The sequence below is a fragment of the Hemicordylus capensis genome, chromosome 6 (genome assembly GCF_027244095.1).
Source record: "Hemicordylus capensis ecotype Gifberg chromosome 6, rHemCap1.1.pri, whole genome shotgun sequence".
Taxonomy (NCBI): domain Eukaryota; kingdom Metazoa; phylum Chordata; class Lepidosauria; order Squamata; family Cordylidae; genus Hemicordylus; species Hemicordylus capensis.
In genome coordinates, this window is record NC_069662.1 from 140,212,256 (window position 1) to 140,229,592 (window position 17,337).

The 17,337-nt window shown below is 45.1% G+C and overlaps 1 long non-coding RNA gene across 3 annotated transcripts in view; it reads right to left on the reverse strand.

The window, feature by feature from the left end:
- LOC128330466 (uncharacterized) overlaps positions 1-17,337 on the reverse strand; it is an 86,630-nt gene that overhangs the window by 37,170 nt on the left and 32,123 nt on the right. The window contains exon 4 of one of the 3 annotated variants that reach the window (XR_008310111.1): positions 7,567-7,850. The exons of the other annotated variants lie outside the window; for them this stretch is intronic. This is a non-coding gene — a long non-coding RNA (uncharacterized LOC128330466). Of the gene's footprint in view, positions 1-7,566; positions 7,851-17,337 lie in introns of those variants that run through there. 3 annotated transcript variants of the gene reach the window in all.

Below are 17,337 nucleotides of genomic sequence, written 5' to 3' on the forward strand. Positions count from 1 at the left end.
CCCCCCCTCCCTAGAATTGTTCACAAGAAAATCTACAGCCAGTTACAGCAAGAAAGAAGCAAGTTGGAACTACTAGAAACCCAATCCACACACACACACACACACACACACACACACACGTACGTTCCTATGACAATCCTACTACAAAAGAGGAGCCAAGGCCAGTAAGTTACTAGCAAGCAGGCTTTACAAAAAAGCCAAGCCAGGACAGTAATGTTACTTGCTATGGACTGGACCAGGACCCAACTCCTCCTGCAGACAAAGCAGATGCTCTACAACTAAGCTTTGGCCCCACCCACTGCACGTGAGGCGGGAACCCCAGATGACGTCCTATGAATTCCTCTATTCATAGCAAAGGGAGGTAGTTATAATGGGGACCACCACAATGACTTCCTTGGGTCTCACTTCCAGTGAGTTTTGGCAGTTGCAGGAAGGCCAGAGATTTCTGTGAATGAGGAGTCAGAAACGTAAGGCGTTCCACTGCCCAGTTAGTAGAATATATGAACTGGTTCTGATGGAGGAAGAAAGGGCAGGTATAAATGTGCCTATTTTTGTTTGTTTTTTCAGGTATTTCCTCCTTAGCTCCTTCAAAACTCATAGCACAACTACCAGTTAGTTTATAAAATTAGTTTATAAAATTACTTTATTACCAAAACTGGTAGATAAACTAATTTTAGTACCAATTATTCCAGTGGCCTTGGGAAGAAAAAACGTTCATATACACACAGAAGTGGGAACAAACAGGAATCCTGTTTTACAGAGACCTCCAGTGATCTGGGCACTCCATGAAAGGAGATACCTCTAGTATAGTGAGATTCAGATAATGAAGCTATGGCGTGGCTGTTTAAATAAGGGCATTTGTCTCAGACTATATAGCTGGTGTTGACTGTGTGTCCATTTTGTAAAAAATAATGAATCTGCTGCAGTATCTTTGGAAGAATCCTCTGCATTGTTTTGCTCTGAGAATCAAGGACATATTTTTCTTATCCATCCTCTTCAAGCACCCTGTTTTCATCATGCTTCATACAATATTCCTCTTTGCCTTCAGGGCTTCTTTTTGGTCTCTTTTCCAAGGTCTTCAATCATTATTCTTTAGGAACTGTGGCTTTCAAAAAAATAAATAAATCCTGGGCATCTGACATCTCTGGATCCCTTTTCTATTCCCTGGAGGTTTCAGGGATTCCCCCCCCCCTTTTTAAAGTCACTTTGCTCAGTAGCTGAATTTTGTTTAGGAGTCAAGAATTCAGTGCTTGATAATAGACCAGATAGAGTTGCCTTCCAGTGCTTATAGGAACATAGGAAGCTGCCTTATACTGAGTCAAACATTTGTCCATCTAACTTGGTATTATCTCTGGGAGCACTTCTCTGGGATTCTTTCCCAGCACTGTTCACAGGTTATGCTCAATACGTGTACAATCTGTGCAGAGTACATGCATGTACAGACCTGTAAACCATTCACACCTTATGCTGAATGCTGGTGCACTAGTATACATCTTATCTGTACCCTGCATTTCAAGGGGTGTGTACCCAGATCCACTTTTTAAATGAATGCAGATAAGTCATTCACACAAAAACATAAACATATGTACAGACATCTGTAGGCACTTACAATATAGTGAGCCCTTTCTCACGGTCGGAGAAAGGGCTCAAAAGCGGTGAGGTGAGGAAGCCTTCAAAAGCTTACCTTCCCTGCAGATGATCTTTGTGAAGAGTCTGGGTGTGGAGATCCTGTGCCCAAACGTGCAGCTCCCTCTTCAGGCAGCATGGAAGGTGGGGGAGCTGGGAGCATCTCCCCGCCCCTGGAACTCCCAAAATGCCCTGCACAAGTGTGTGGGGCATTATGGAGATTCCCTTAACACGGGGGGGGGGGGGATCCCTGCAATCTCCCATCCCTGGATGCAAGCAGCCAGTGCTGGCAGATGATCCAAAAAACAGGGTTAAGAGAGCACTCACTCTATTTACTCTGTTTAGGAGGGCTTGCCAGGTTTGCTGCTGAGGTACTGCCAGGGTCGGACCCGTTCCCAGCGGCTCTCACATGTTAGCAAGACCAGGCTGGCTTTGTTAGCCCGGTTTTACCTGCGTGTGAGAACAGCTTGTGTCTTAATAGGGTTAAATTTAGTGTGACATATGAAGGGGCCTTGTTATAGCAGAAGAACAACCAAGTTCTTGTTGGAAGTGAAGGACTCTGCACTGCTTCATGCTGCCGAGTCAGTGTCGACTCCTGGTGCCCACAGAGCCCTGTGGTTGTCTTTGATAAAATACAGGAGGGTTTTACCATTGCCTTCTCCTGCACAGTATGAGATGATGCCTTTCAGCATCTTCCTATATCGCTGCTGCCTGATATAGGTGATTCCCATAGTCTGGGAAACATACCAGCAGGGATTTGAACCGGCAACCTCTGGCATGCGAATCAAGTCATTTCCCCATTGTGCCATTAGGTGGCCTCTCCTTTATTCTACTGAAGACAACCACAGGGCTCTGTGGTCATCAGGAGTCGACACCAACTTGACGGCACACTTTATCTTTACTAGGATGAGGTGCACTCTTAAATAGTATAGGTCATGTGCACTCTTTCCTTCTAGCAAATGTTGGAAACTACTAGTACAGCCCAAATGTACACAAGACCTAAACAAAAGCCATTTCATCTCAGAGCTGGTTGCACTCCACTTCTCCTGTCCTTTACAGAGTGCAAAGCTATGCATGTTTACTCAGAAGTATGTCCCGCAGTGTTTAGAGAGGTTTACTCCTAGGAAAATGTGCATAGGATTGTAGTCTTAAAAACCACTCTTTTTATTTACTCTTCTTAAGGTAATTAGCAGAGGCGTTCCAACCAGTTATCCTCAGCAAAGTAAATGCACCTAACTCCAAGGGAGGAGGCAAGTTCCTAGTGATGAATGAAGCTCAGTGTAGCAGCAAATTCCATTCCAAAATCATTTTCAATTCAAAGGCTCCATTTAAGGGATAATGATGGGGCTCAGGATTAATGACTGGCTGGGGGAGATGATAGCCCAAGGCAAGCCCACAAGCCATTAACCCTTGCAGGTCACATTATACCCATAGGAAATGCACTGGGTCAAGTTCATTGTTCCTTTTACAAACCCATGTAGGAGGTTAAGAAAGGTTAAACCTAAATGTTTATATGCTTTCCACACTCAGGTTCATCTTGATCATAGATGACTTTTGGGAAGCTCGGTGTATTTCACCTCTGAGGGAGATAAACACTCATTCTCTTGTCAGACGCGGATGCCAAAAACACCATAAGTGGATTTAAAGAAAGAAAGAAAATTGTTTACAGGGAAGCATTTGAAATTCTCAATAAGAGCAAGGCAATAGAGAACAAAGGAAATGACTATGCAAAAGAAGTACTTGAGAGGATAGCTCCATAAGTGCGTAAACCAGTCTACCTCCACTAAAGCTGACATACTTTTACCCACTCATGGTTATTGGTCGCTCTTTAAAAGGCATTTAAACACCCACCAGGCTGGCAAGAAACGTGATCTGATCAGGCATCCTATTAAAATTGACACAAATATTGCCATGCATGCCTTCCTTCTGCAGACACAGTCATTTTAAAACACCGGCCAAAAACCCAACAAACATCACCCCATCATTTAAGGCTGCAGTCCTATACATACTTACCTGGGGGTAAGTAAGCAAGCCTTACTGAAACACTCTTCTGAGTAAATATGCATAGAATCAGGGGCAGCCCTTTTATGAGGCAAGGACACATCAGGCAGAGGATTAGCAACATCCAGGCTTGACTACTGCAATGTGCTCTACATTGGGCTGCCTTTGCACGTAGTTCGGAAACTGCAGTTGGTACAGAATGTAGCAGCCGAAGAGATCTTATTACATCCATTTAAAAAGAACTACACTGGCTGCCAATAAATTTCCAGGCAAAATACAAAGTGCTGGTTATTACCTATAAAGCGCAAAACGGCTTGGGTCCGAGGTATTTAAGAGAGCGCCTTCTTCTTCATCAACTCCACTGCCTGTTAAGATCATCTGGGGAGGGTCCAGTTGTGGTTGCCACCAGCTCAGTGGGTGGCAACTAGAGTCCAAGCCTTTTCTAGAGTTGCCCCGGGACTCTGGGACGCGCTTCCTAATGAAATTAGAGCTTCCCCTTCTCTGAGTGTTTTTAATAAGGACCTAAAAACATACCTGTTTAGTCAGGCTTTATCGTTTTAAAGCTTTGGTTTTAGAGTCTTTATTGTATTTTAAATTCTTTTAATTATTATGTTAATGTTCTAATGGTTTTATATTGTGAGCCACTCAAGAACTTTTTTGTAGGGGGCAGTATGTAAATGTACTGAATAAATAAATGATTGGGGCATCAGAGCAGGGTGGCATGATGGCCCTTGCTGCTGCGATGGGAGCAGCTCTTCAGGATGGTCTTCACGCCTTGCAGAGCTTGCAAGAAACACAAGAGGAGACTGCTGGCAAACTTCCTTTCTCCCGGCCCCATGTGCCACTTTCAAAGCTTGCAAGGATCAGTTTTGAAAGGGGGGTGGCCCCCACCAGCAGTGTGGGGCAAGGCAGCCTTTGGAGCCTCGCTTCAGGCACTGCAGTAACTTGGGCCACCTTCACCCAGAACTGTGCTATAAACCAAGTGCCTTATCTTATCCTGTGGGTGGCCCCTTCTGCTTACCTGGGCTGCAACTCTATGCATGCTTACTTTGCATTAAGCTCCATTGAACACAATGGTATTTATGTCCAAGTACTGTACAGTACCTGTTTTTAGTCATTCGGCTGCCTTCATGCATTTGAGAGAAATGACACGTGTGGCTAAAGGCCACCTCCAGCCTCCAAGGCAGGATGCCTCTAAGTACCAGTTGCAGGGGAGTAACAGCAGGAGAGAGGGCATGCCCTCAACAACTGCCTGTAGGTTTCCAGCGGCATCTGGTGGGCCACTGTGAGAAACAGGATGCTGGACTAGATGGGCCTTGGGCCAGATCTAGCAGGGCTGTTCTTATGTTTTTATGTTCCCAGGAAGCAAACCTACCATCTATAAATGAGGCAAGTCACATGGAGGTCAGCTTGTATGTTGGTATGATGCTTTCCTACCCTTCCAATTTTTCACCCATGAAAATAGGGGAAATCCTGTTAATTTGTCATGGGGGGAGGGGCTGGTTAAGCAATGCGGGAGGCGCAAAATACATTTCTGACTACAAGCATGCTGCAAAAGAAAAGCAGATAATAAAATGCATGCAGAGCACATTACTCCAGATTACTAAAGCAGATGAGACAAGCCCAAGCCTGCCAACATTTCACAGATGAACACGGGCATACACTTGTTGTCAGAACCAATTCTCCTATGCAGGATTACCGCCCAAGCCTGCACATTGCTGCTCAAGCACGCACATTGCGCATATTGCTGAAAACTGGATTCCACCTGCTATATGTGCTGCACTGCATAGTGCCTTCGTGTGCATCCACCTATATGCAAGTGCACTACAGATACTATGCATCCATCCACCTCCTTGGATTTACAGTAATTTCTAGAGGAACTGGAGAGGGAGCTAAATCCTGAGGAATGACAATGCCAGGGAGCCCTGGGGGTGGGGGGTGAATGGCATCCCCAAAAGGTAGAAACAGAGGCAAAGTAGGGTCAATGATTTACCAGGGGCAGACTCCAGGAAATAGGGACTGTCCCGGATAAATAAGGACAGTTGGAGTCTCTGAGCTTCCTCTCTGCTGTCATGGCCCTCTGCTGCAAAACAGAGTTCTGCATCAAGCCCTAACCCTTCCCAAAAATTTTAGAATCAAGAGCTGAGGGTCATCCCTTTATGGGTGAGAAGAGGCAGCTGTGAAGTTCAGATCAGAAGCTGGCCTTGTGGCCCTTGCAACCAATTGGATAAGAAATATAAAGCAGATTCTTCATTTTCAAGTTAACAAAAGTGCATTTAACTCTCATTTGAGGAAAGCCCTGGAGATGTAAAACAGTCACCAGGGATAAAAAGAACAAACAGCTGGGCCTATCTCTCCAGAAACAGGCATTGGAGTGGGGAGGGGAGGAATCTCCTAGAAAGGATGATGGTCTCATGCCTTAGGCATCATTCTGAGATCCAAAAGCCTGGAGTTTTTCAGCTCAGCCACAGAAACCTTGTGTGGGCCCAGGAAAATAATTTTGCTTATCATTGCTTCAGTTCTGATTCCATGAAATAGAGACATCTGTTAAAAGATGTCTCAAAAAGAACTATAAACAGATATTTGGGAGGCACTCCTACATTGCAAGAATTAATAGTCTGTGATTTGGAACATCCAGGGGCAGCCAAGATAATGCAGCACATGAGGCAAGGGTGTAGTGACCACTGAGCAATTGTCCCCAAGCCCCAAGGGTCTGGGGGGCCCCCAAGGCTTTTGGGCAATCACGGCGCCTAGCCTGCTTTTGGGCGGCTGTGTGCTGCAATGGGAGTCATGTGGCTTCCAGCAGCTAGCCCTCAAAAATACCCCTTTCTGAAGACGGGGTTAACAGAGCGAGCGCTCCCTTAACCACATCTTTTTGCTCGTTTGTTGCCGCGGCGCATGGCGACACACGAGTAGACCCCTGACCGGGAGGCTGCAAGCAGCCTCCTGGGCTCGGGGTGTCTATCCAGGATGCCCCGCACCCTCGTGTGGGGCATCCTGGAACTTCCGGGGGCCGCACAGCCCCCAATCCCCGCAGCCCCCGCCGGTTCCGTGATGGAGCCAGCCGTCGTGTGGGCAGCCGATCTGGCCGCCCAGGGCTGCCTTCAGATCATCTGCAAAACCCGCTTTCCCTGCAAATTGCTAAGCCCGCTTTCCCTGCAAACCCCCTTCTGGCGCGTCTCACTGATTGTGAGACTCACCTCCTTGTATAAAGCAAGATGCAGCAGTCACCTTAGGCAGCAGATGACTGAGACACCAGCAAGGTGCCCCCACCCCCCGTCACTGCCATTGGAGCAGGTCCTCTGGACTGATATGACCCTTGCAAACTTTTCAAGGAGTGCTTCTCCTCACACTTTGTGCAAAGCTTGCAAGAAGCATAAGAAGAGACGAGGGGACTGCCAGCAACCTCCCCTCCTCCCCACCCACTTTCAAAACTTGCAAGAGTCTGAGCCCTTTCTCCTGATCCATGAGAAAGGGCTTGAAGGGGAGGAAGTCTCAAAAAGCTTACCACCCCTGCAGACGATTCTCGCTGTTGATCTGGGTGCAGAGATCGCGCGCCCAAACCTGCAGTAGCCTCCTCGGGCAGCGTGGAGGGTCGTGGGCTGGAACGCATTTCACCGGCCCCCAGAACTCCCATTATGCACTGCGTGAGTGCACGGTGCATTATGGTGATTCCTCCAATTCCAGCCAGGAGACCTGCAGTTTCCTAGTCCCAGCTGCAAGCAGCCTGGGCTGGCAGATGATTTTTAAAAACGGAGCTAAGGGAGCACTAGCTCCCTTAACCTCCATTTAAGAGGGTTGCTGGCTTGGCTGGTTTGTCGCCGAGGCCCCACCGGGATTGGGTGCCATCCCGCAGGGTCTCATACATGGGCAAGACCGGGCTTGGCTCTGTTAGCCCAGTCTTGCCTGCCCGTGAAAACAGCCTCACACTTTTGAAAGCGGAGTGGCTCCCACCAGGGGTGTAGGGCATGGAAAAAAATTGGTGCCTCACGTCAGGCACCACAATACCTTGGGTCACCCCTGCCAGAGGCCCCCTCCATGATGGCATCTTTTTATCAAAATCTGAAGACCTTTTTGCATGATTGTATTTCTTTTAAATAGTGGCCTTTGGTTTTTGTGCATATTGTTGCTCCTCTGCTTCTATGGTTTGTAGATTGGTGTTTTTAATTTTTTAAAAAAAGATTGTTATTTTCTTTCTGAGCCATCTTGGGCATTTCCTGTGGCTGTAAAAACAAAAGAGATATTTTCAGACAAAAGCGTATGGAGGCATAAGCTTTCATGGACTTAAGTCCATTCCATTAGCAGCAGGAATAATTATCTTCAGTTGACACCATCATACACACACAAACACACACACACACACAAAAATGTAAATAGCTGGGCCAGAAACCAGCTCCCGAATAGCCTACATCAGCTCTATATTAGATAGTGATCATTTTATGACTGGTTTCTAGCTTCTTCTATCTTTTTCTCATCATACTGAGCTTGAGGCTGAAAACCAAATTGATGGGATATTCAAAACTCCTTTTAGCAAACAATGTAAAAACCACAATAAGCTAAATATAAGATAAAAGTGATTTGTAAGAAATTGTATTTGCAAATGAATAAAATAACTGAACTACACTTATAGCAGCTATATAGTTAAAGATGTATACACACACACACACACACACACACCATACATATATTAAACATACCAGACTAATGTACAAAATAAACATAATTACAGTAGCTCTCACCCGTAATGGAATGCTTTTTGTTCCACTGTTAATTGACTAAAAGGATTTGCAAATGCTGAATGGAAAACCTTTGGCATCAATATTTAATAAAGAACTGTAATAAGATGCTAATCATCTTATAAGATTAAGTAGCTAGATGGTGATAAGATGATTTAGTGTACAACTGCTGATGCCCAGTGTGCTCTAATTAAATCCTGAACCAACATTAAACTAAAGTTAAGGACCTGGTTTAAACCAAAGGGAAAAACAACATTTAACACTAGCTGACCCTTCTTCTTTATTCATGGTACCACGAGGACAGAAAAAGGAAACATTGAAGGACAGTCCTGGATTAACCAATTATGCTAAGCAGTCTATATAGCATTAGGGAGCGAGCGTCTCCCAGCATAGTGGAGAATGTGTAATCTATCTATTGAGTCACTATAGGTTATTTATCATGGCCAACATCTAGAGCAAGGAATGGCATAAGGAATTCACACTATTATACGAGCATAAGAGAATGGCTCAGTTGCACTAAAATCAGAAGTTGCTCAAGAGCATTATTGTGTAAAAGGTCCCATTACAATAAATGGAGCACACTGCAGTTGGACAACTGTTGCACAAGATGCACAACACTCATCTGGAATACAAGCTCCAGACTTAGCGCTACCAGTTAGCACAACATTTTTGCACTAGCGTGTAGCCTTCTGCAAGTGGCTTGTTGCTCTGGATGTCAGCCCATAGGTTCATCTTACCCCTTCTCCAAGGAATTCAGGGTGGTATACAGCGCATTGATCTCCTCCTATGGTTAGGCTTTGAGAAAGTGATACCCCAGGATACACTGTGAGCTTCATAGCTGAGCATGGATTTGAACAAAAGTCCTCCTGGTTCAAGTCCCATGCAATAACTACTCCACTGCCCTGGCTCACTATTGTCATGAGAGCAGTGAGCTACCACAGCTCATTGTGGTTGCATTTTCCACAGGAGGGACCAAGATATTAACCATGAAAATGGGAAGAAAGACCAGGGCAGGCCATGGCCTACAGAGAATCTTTCTTGCCACATCAGACCCAGTAGGACAGGCTTCCTTCAATCTGCACTTCTGTCAGTGGAACATCCCAGCTGACTGTCTGAGCAGATTAGAAAAAGTTGTTGTTTGTTTATTTAGAGTTTTAGTTTCCAAAGCTGGTGACAACATCAACAAAAAGCAATAAATATACACATGATTGCTGCAATTTGAATATGCAGTTTATGTGCATATTCTATTCATTATTTATTTGTTGCATTTCTATACCGCCTTATATAAAATCTCAGGGCAGTTTACAACCCAACCAAAACCTAAAAATCATATAAACAGATTAAAATTACCATAAATAAAACTTTAAAACATCATAAACTAAAAGCCTTATAAAACAAGTGTGTTTTCAAAAGTCATTTTAAAACATCTAGAGATGGGGAGATTCTGATTTCATGTGCGAGTGTGTTCCAGAGCCTTGAGGCAACCCTAGAAAATGCCTTGTTTGGGGTCACCACCAAGCACATGGGTGGCAACCACAAGCTGACCTCCCTTGATGATCTTAATAGGCGTCAGGGTTCATGAAGCAGAAGGCTCTCTTACAGTGCCATTAGTTTTCATTTGGATTCAGAGTGCTGTTTGGAGTGCGGTTGTGGGAGTCTTGTGAGCCCCTATTGGATAAGACTCGTGATCTCCCTGAGGATGTGACATATCTCCCCTGCCTAAAGCCACAGCATTCAGTCTGCAAAGAGGGAACTCACCTGGAAACTGAAACTAATCAGTCAAAAAGGAAAGTGTGGGGAAACATAGTCAGAGGCTGCATTCACTTGTAACAGCGGACCTGGGTTGCAGGGACCTGCGGTTTCTTTACCGTTATGTCCAAATGTGTGCAACTCCAGTCCCATCCGTAGCGTGGCCCGAGATTGCATGGAGGAGACTCCAAATTGAACCCTCAGTTTGTAGTGAGTTTTGCTGCCCCAAACTGAGGGTCCAGGGAGCCTCCATTCTGTCCAAATGCAGCACTGGAGGCTGCATTCAGTCAGACTGGAGTTGAGGTAGGTAGCTCCACCCTCTCTCCCTCTCTGATTGGCTGTGAGGGCTGCTCTTCAATCAAGAAGGAAGCCTGCACAGCTCGCTCTCTCCCGCCTCTTTGCAGTCTCGCTGACTGCAGAAAGGACGCTCTCCAGTATGTCCGAATGCAGATGGGAGAGTGGGGGGAGGGGTGAATGTGGACAGACTCGCTTTCTCTGTGAGAGAGAGAGAGAGAGAGAAGGAGCACTCCATTCAGCCTTTGCACTGAGGCCTTAGCAGGAATTCCTGCTAATCTGAAACTAACAAGGGCCTTCTCTAATTCTGGCTTTGAAACCAGTCAGTTTCAGCCTCGATTCATGGCCACCAGTCTTAGGTCACTGGAGCACACATTACCCAAACTTGAACAGAGCAAACAGTATTGTGGCTTTCTTCTCTCCTCTCTGCTGCACAGCAAGACTACCCCCCTCTTCTAATCATGTGTGGCCTCAATATTGCACAATTCCCTTTGGATCAGAACCAGGACTTTCCTCCAAAGGCTAAAAATGCAGCAGGGATGTACTTTGTCTCACTCTCTGGAAAAGCCTTTGGAATCAGAAGGAACAGATTCCAGAGGTGCTTCAGCTCTGACATCTGTCTTGCAGAAATAAGACAGGGCTTCCAAAAGTTGTTAACCCATCCCCTGCAGCATCGGTACTGGTGTTTGTTTTTTTATTACATTTATATACTGTCCTATCCAAACAACTCTGGGCTGTGTGCAGCAGCAAAAATAAAACCCGTGAATCAGGGGTCATTACAATCATTACAAAACAATTGATAAACAGTATAAAACCATTAACAACTAAAACATTTAAAACAGTTTAAAAACCCTGGAAGGCCAGGCCAAACAGATAGGTTTTAAGGGCTCTCCTGGAGGCCAATAATGAACTCAGATTATAGATTTTTGCCAGGAGTGCATTACACAGCCCAGGAGCAGCTACAGAGAAGGCCCGCCTCTGAGTCGCCATCAGATGTGCTGGTGGTAACTAAAGATGGACCTCCTCAGATGACCTTAACATGCAGTGGGGGGTCATGCAGAAGAAGGCACTCTCTAAGATAGCTCGGACCTAAACTGTTCAGGGCTTTAAAGGTAATAACTGGCATTTTGTATTAATATCCAAATGCCAATAGGCTGCCCAGCACAAGGAGGAGAGAGATGAATTATATGAATTATAGGGTTGGGTGAAGTGGTTAGTCACTGACTGGAAGTAGTAGCACAGGTTTGACAAATATTGATGGAGAGGGTGGGGGCGAGGAAGGGAGAGTTCCCCTAAGGGGGTCAACACTTCCCAGAAATGAGCCCAAGAAAGTCAATGCGATGGAATGTTCATAGGCTCAGAGTGCATTTCACACACAAGCAGATGGGTAGATCTAATGGAATCCACTGGTGGGGGGGGGGAGAAGGAGGGCTTGGACAAAAAAAGAGAGACATTTCTCAGCTTGAAAAATAGTACCTCAAGACAGTCAAAATCCCTTTTGCTTCTGAGAGGAAAGGTATATAAAACTCTTTAGTTTTCTCACCAGCCATTTCACACCTTTGTGTTTATGAGGGAGAAAGATCTGACACATTTTGTGTGTGGTGTTAACCCCACCCCGAATAAAAAAACACACAACTGCATATATGTGAACGCTCTCGAGGAACCGAGGGGAAGTTGCACACTGAATCAATTAATATGCTGATCACTGTACATGTCACACAATAAACTAGCAACATTCAGCATTAGATATAACCTATTCCATGATCCCTATACTGCAACATTTTGTGGTCACACATGTTGTGGTCACACACACACACACACACACACACACACACACACACGTATAAAGGGGGAAAATGGTAAACAGTGGGGTCAAATGGCTATAAAATGTAATCTGCGACAATTTTATGTAAACAAATGTATGCAGGAGAACCTCATTATACACAGATTCTATATCTGTGGTTTCACGTATTCACGGGTGTCTAATTGACACCCGATTTCAATTTCCATGGTTTCATTACCCATGAATTACCCAATATCATTATCCATGGTTTCGTTACCCATGGTAATCTGCAGGAACGGAACCAGCACAGATAATGAGGTCCAACTGGATAAGTTAAGCACCATGACAACTGACAACCACAGAAACTGGTGATCATACAATCATTCGAGCTCTGACATGTTAGTTAACGTCTGTAGTGGGAAAGGCAGCAACTTTGCTTGGAGCTGTGCACCTTTCAGGATCCACCCAGACTCCAACCTGCTGGCTATAGAACACCTTCAGTTGGCACCAACCTCAACAGCTCCCTTTGTGAGTTTGTGCCTCCAGCTGCCTTGCTAGAGCTGGATACAGACAGCACCATCACAGTGTTTAATTGCCTCAGCCTTCTCCAACAGGAACCCCCAGGAGAGCAAACACCCTTGTGTAGGAACATAGGAAGCTGCCATATACTGAGTCAGACCATAGGTCCATCTAGCTCAGTATTGTCTACACAGACTGTCAGGGGCTTCTCCAAGGTTGCAGGCAGGAATCTCTCTCAGCCCTATCTTGGAGATGCCAGGGAGGGAACTTGGAACCTTCTGCTCTTCCCAGAGCAGCTCCATCCCCTAAGGGGAATATCTTACAGTGCTCACTCTTCTAGTCTCCCATTCATATGCAACCAGGGCAGACACTGCTTAGCTAAGGGGACAAGTCATGCTTGCTACCACAAGATCTCCTCTCCTCTCCTCTCAGTGGGTGAGCAAATTCAGACTCCTTCTCTGAAAGGCTTGAGCTTCCAGGTTCACCATTGCTTCCTCAGATTCTCCTCAGGTGTAGCAAATTCTGGGGCTGAGAGTTAATCTACCCAGTTAGATTAACCTGGTATATTTATTACTTTAGATGTCCCTAAGTGGTTTAGGACACAACAGGTACCCCTTGCTCTCTCTGGGAAGCCAGCCCTGCACATTCTCTTTAGGAATATAAGAACATAAGAAGCTGCCATATACTGAGTCAGACCATTGATCTATCTAGCTCAGTATTGTCTTCACAGACTGCCAGTGGCTTCTCCAGGGCTGCAGGCAGGAATCTCTCTCAGCGCTAAATTAGAGAACCCAGGGAGGGAACTTGAAACCTTCTGCTCTTCCCAGAGTGGCTCCATCCTGAGGGGAATAGCTTACAGTGCTCACACTTCATATGCCTCCCATTCATATGCAAATAGGGCAGACTCTGCTTAGCTAAGGGGACATGACATGCTTGCTACCACAAGACCAGCTCTGCTCTCTCTTTGATGGACATCCACCTTGTGGCAAAGACTTTCCATTTCCAATAGGCACTTGACCTGCCATGATGTATGTTACTTCTCCGTTGCTCCCTTAGTCCCTTGTGTTATGAACGTATGCCACGACTTATGGGAGATATCTGTATTTGCTTAATGGGTTCCTTCTCTGTTTTTTAGGGCTTATCTTTTGGATCAGTAGTTCTTTGTTTAATACTGAGCCACCCTGAACATATGATATAGAAAGGTAGGGGGGTATAAATATTTTTGTTTAAGAAATTTATTTAAAATATATTCAATTATTTAGACATTTTCCAAGAGGTATACAGCAATTTTAACAAACAATATTAATTTTATAATTAATCATTTTAAAACAACAACACACAAGATGATGATCAATAGCCAAACATCACAGTTTATAACAATCAGAGCATAAAAATCTATTTAAAAGTAATTGATTTTCAGGAAGACAAAATAACTTTTAGGCACCAAGTGAACTGAGGTGCCATTGATGAGAAAGTCCTATAGCTATCACTTTGCCTCAGAGGGTGTGGGCACCCAGATTTGAGCTTATTGAACCAGGCAGATTAATATCATTCACTGTATAGCATGGCACGGTTCTCACAATTGTTCTGCCACTGAAATTCAGGTAATAGAGGCACACACATTCCCAATTGTGTGCTGCTTAAAAGTGCAGTGCCAAACTGACACTTAACCATCTTATTTATTTATTATTTCTCTGTGTAAACCGCCCTGAGCTATATTTGGAAGGGTGGTATAGAAATTGAAATAATAATAATAATAATTAATAACAACCACTGCTGATCAGATCTAAGATTCATATGGTTAATGTTGGTTTGGCATCACATCAAGCCAAGAGGCGCACTGTTTTTATTATCGCTCCAGCCACAATTTTCAGGAACACACGCACCTCTGCCACACAATGTTGGGTAACTGAACAATTGTGAGAACTGGCAAAGCCTGCATGAACCACTGGCAGAGGCGCTCTAACCCCCGGACCTTGGAGCCTCGGTCTGTGGCCTCCAAGGTCCAGGGGGAGGCTCCAAATGGCCAGGGGGCCTTCTACAGCCACCCTGTGCCTATGTGCCATTAAAAAAACCCAAAAAAGCTTCCATGCAGCTGAGGGGTGGTTGGGGGGGGGGGAGCAAGCCGAATAGTCGACCTTCTACCCCACCCAGCAGCAGCAGCGATGGGGGGAGTGAACGCTGGGCACGTCCTCTCTGCCCAGCGGTTGCTCTGAACTGCGAGGCATCCCTGTGCAGTTCAGAAAAAGATCATCGTAAGCCGGTGACATCACAGGCTTGCGACAATCTTTTTCTGAACAGCGCAAGCGCGCCTCGCAGTGGTAGTTCCCCCCCATTGCTGCCGCCACTGCTGGGTGGGGTAGGAGGGGGTGGGGGCAGAGGAGGAGGTCAACTACTCAGCTGCCCCCCCCACAGCCATGGCGGCTTTGTTTAAAAACAAAAACAAAAATGGCATGTAGGTTAGCCATGGCTAAAAGTAGGTTTTAGGGGCCTCGCGGTGGGGGGAGTGCCTGGTGGGGGGGGGGGGGAGGCCTCACAGAAGGGCTGGTCTGGGTGCCAAAATCATCTAGGTGCACCCCTGACCACTCACCCAACATTTTTTTAAATGCCCTTGCAGGGACCAGAAGTCCTGGAACAGTTTCATAGGAACGTAAGAAGCTGCCTTTTACCAAGTCAGGCTATTGTTCCATCTAGCTTAGTACTATCTACACTGACTGGGAGTGGTCTCTTCCAGCCCTGGAGATGCTAGAGAGTGAACCTAAGAATTGGAAAAGGAGATCCCCTAAGGGGAATATCTTACAATGTTCCCTTGTAGTCATCCATCCAAATGCAAACCAAGGCAGACCTTGCTTAGCAAAGGGGGAAAATGAATGCTTGCTACAAGACCTGGAACTTTCCCAGACAGCAAGCTTTACCATGGGTTTTCTGCAAGGCTTTTCTATGAGTTCGAAGTTGCCAAAAAACAAAACAAAAAAACAAACCCAAAAACAAACCCAGACACAAAAAGTGGATTTTTTTACTCTGGTTATAAATCGGGCTACACGATAACATGCGATGAAAAGTCAGAATTGTTTGTGAAGTGCCCCGACAACTCACAGGGACTTCGGAGTAAATTTGGCAGATATGTGAACATGCACGCCTCCATTCTGGAGAAGGTGTGAACTAAAAGCTGGGTGTGAAAATGTTACAGCTCTCCTCCCCAAAGTCAGCCTAGAATAACCTTTAGATAGCAGTCTCCTAATCCAGCCACGAGACAATTTTGAGGCAGAGATTATAATACCTTGAGCAACTCAACATTTCCTCTTCCTGTTGGCATCTCCAGTGGTTTGGGGGCTTGAGTACAGGGCACAGTGACATTTATGTGATTTAGTTTGTGAAGCAACCCCAGATCTAAAGAGCCAGGCATTCAGTGGAACTAAACAGGCAGAAATCAAAGTATTCTGACTTAATGTGCTTTGTAGATTGCCATCAGGAAGCTCAGACCCAGTCACATTGCTTGTAACGAAGTCCCACTGATTTCAGTGGGGCTTTCTATTCGTGTATTTAAGATCCAAGTATCTGTGTCTTTAAAAAAGTGTCTTAATGTCCACTGTGACCTCAGTATACATGTTACCTAGAAGTACAACATAAAATCATTATAGGTAATTTGGCAATATGTAATAACTCGGAACATTAATTTTAAATAGCTATTTGTAATGCTGTGCTTACAGCATACTTTGCTTGAGGCATTGTGAAATTATTAATTCTCATTAAACTGTAATGTTCCTCCTTGAAGAAGGAGAACTAATTAACTGCTTTTCACTTAAATTAAGTTTTAGCTGTTCATGATATGTCCAGTTAATGTCCCTGTTTTGTTGAGCCCAATAAAATTAGACTTTTGATGTATATTCGTAACGGTATAGAATTCATTCTGCTTAACTAGTTCTGTCGTTGAGTCAGTGTCGACTCCTGGAAACCACTGAGCCCTGTGGTTTTCTTTGGTAGAATACAGGAGGGGTTTACCATTGCTTCCTCCCATGCAGTATGCGATTATGCCTTTCAGCATCTTCCTGTATTGCTGCTACCTGATATAGGAGTTTCCAATAGTCTAGGAAACATACCAGCAGGGATTCGAACCAGCAACCTCTTGCTTGCTAGGCAAGTCATTTCGCTGCTATGCCATTAGGTGGCTGCTTCTACTTAACTAGTGTATTAAATATTACAGTAAAAATGCCTACAAGAAGCTACCAAAGCTTTAAGATCAAAGTAGGTGTTTCTTGCACTCCGACCCAAAACACATTGGCTCACATATTGTACAGTGAGTCACCAAACTAAGCAACAGGCATGTTCACTGCTTCCAAATCCTTTTAAACCTTACATATCATAGGAACATAGGAAGCTGCCATATACTGAGTCAGACCATTGGTCTATCTAGCCCAGTATTGTCTTCACAGACTGGCAGCGGCTTCTCCAAGGTTGCAGGCAGGAGTCTCTTTCAGACTTGAAACCTTCTGCTCTTCCCAGAGCGGCTTCATCCCCTGAGGGGAATGTGCTCACACATCAAGTCTCCCATTCATATGCAATCAGGGCAGACCCTGCTTAGCTAAGGGGACAAGTCATGCTTGCTACCACAAGACCAGCTCTCCTCCC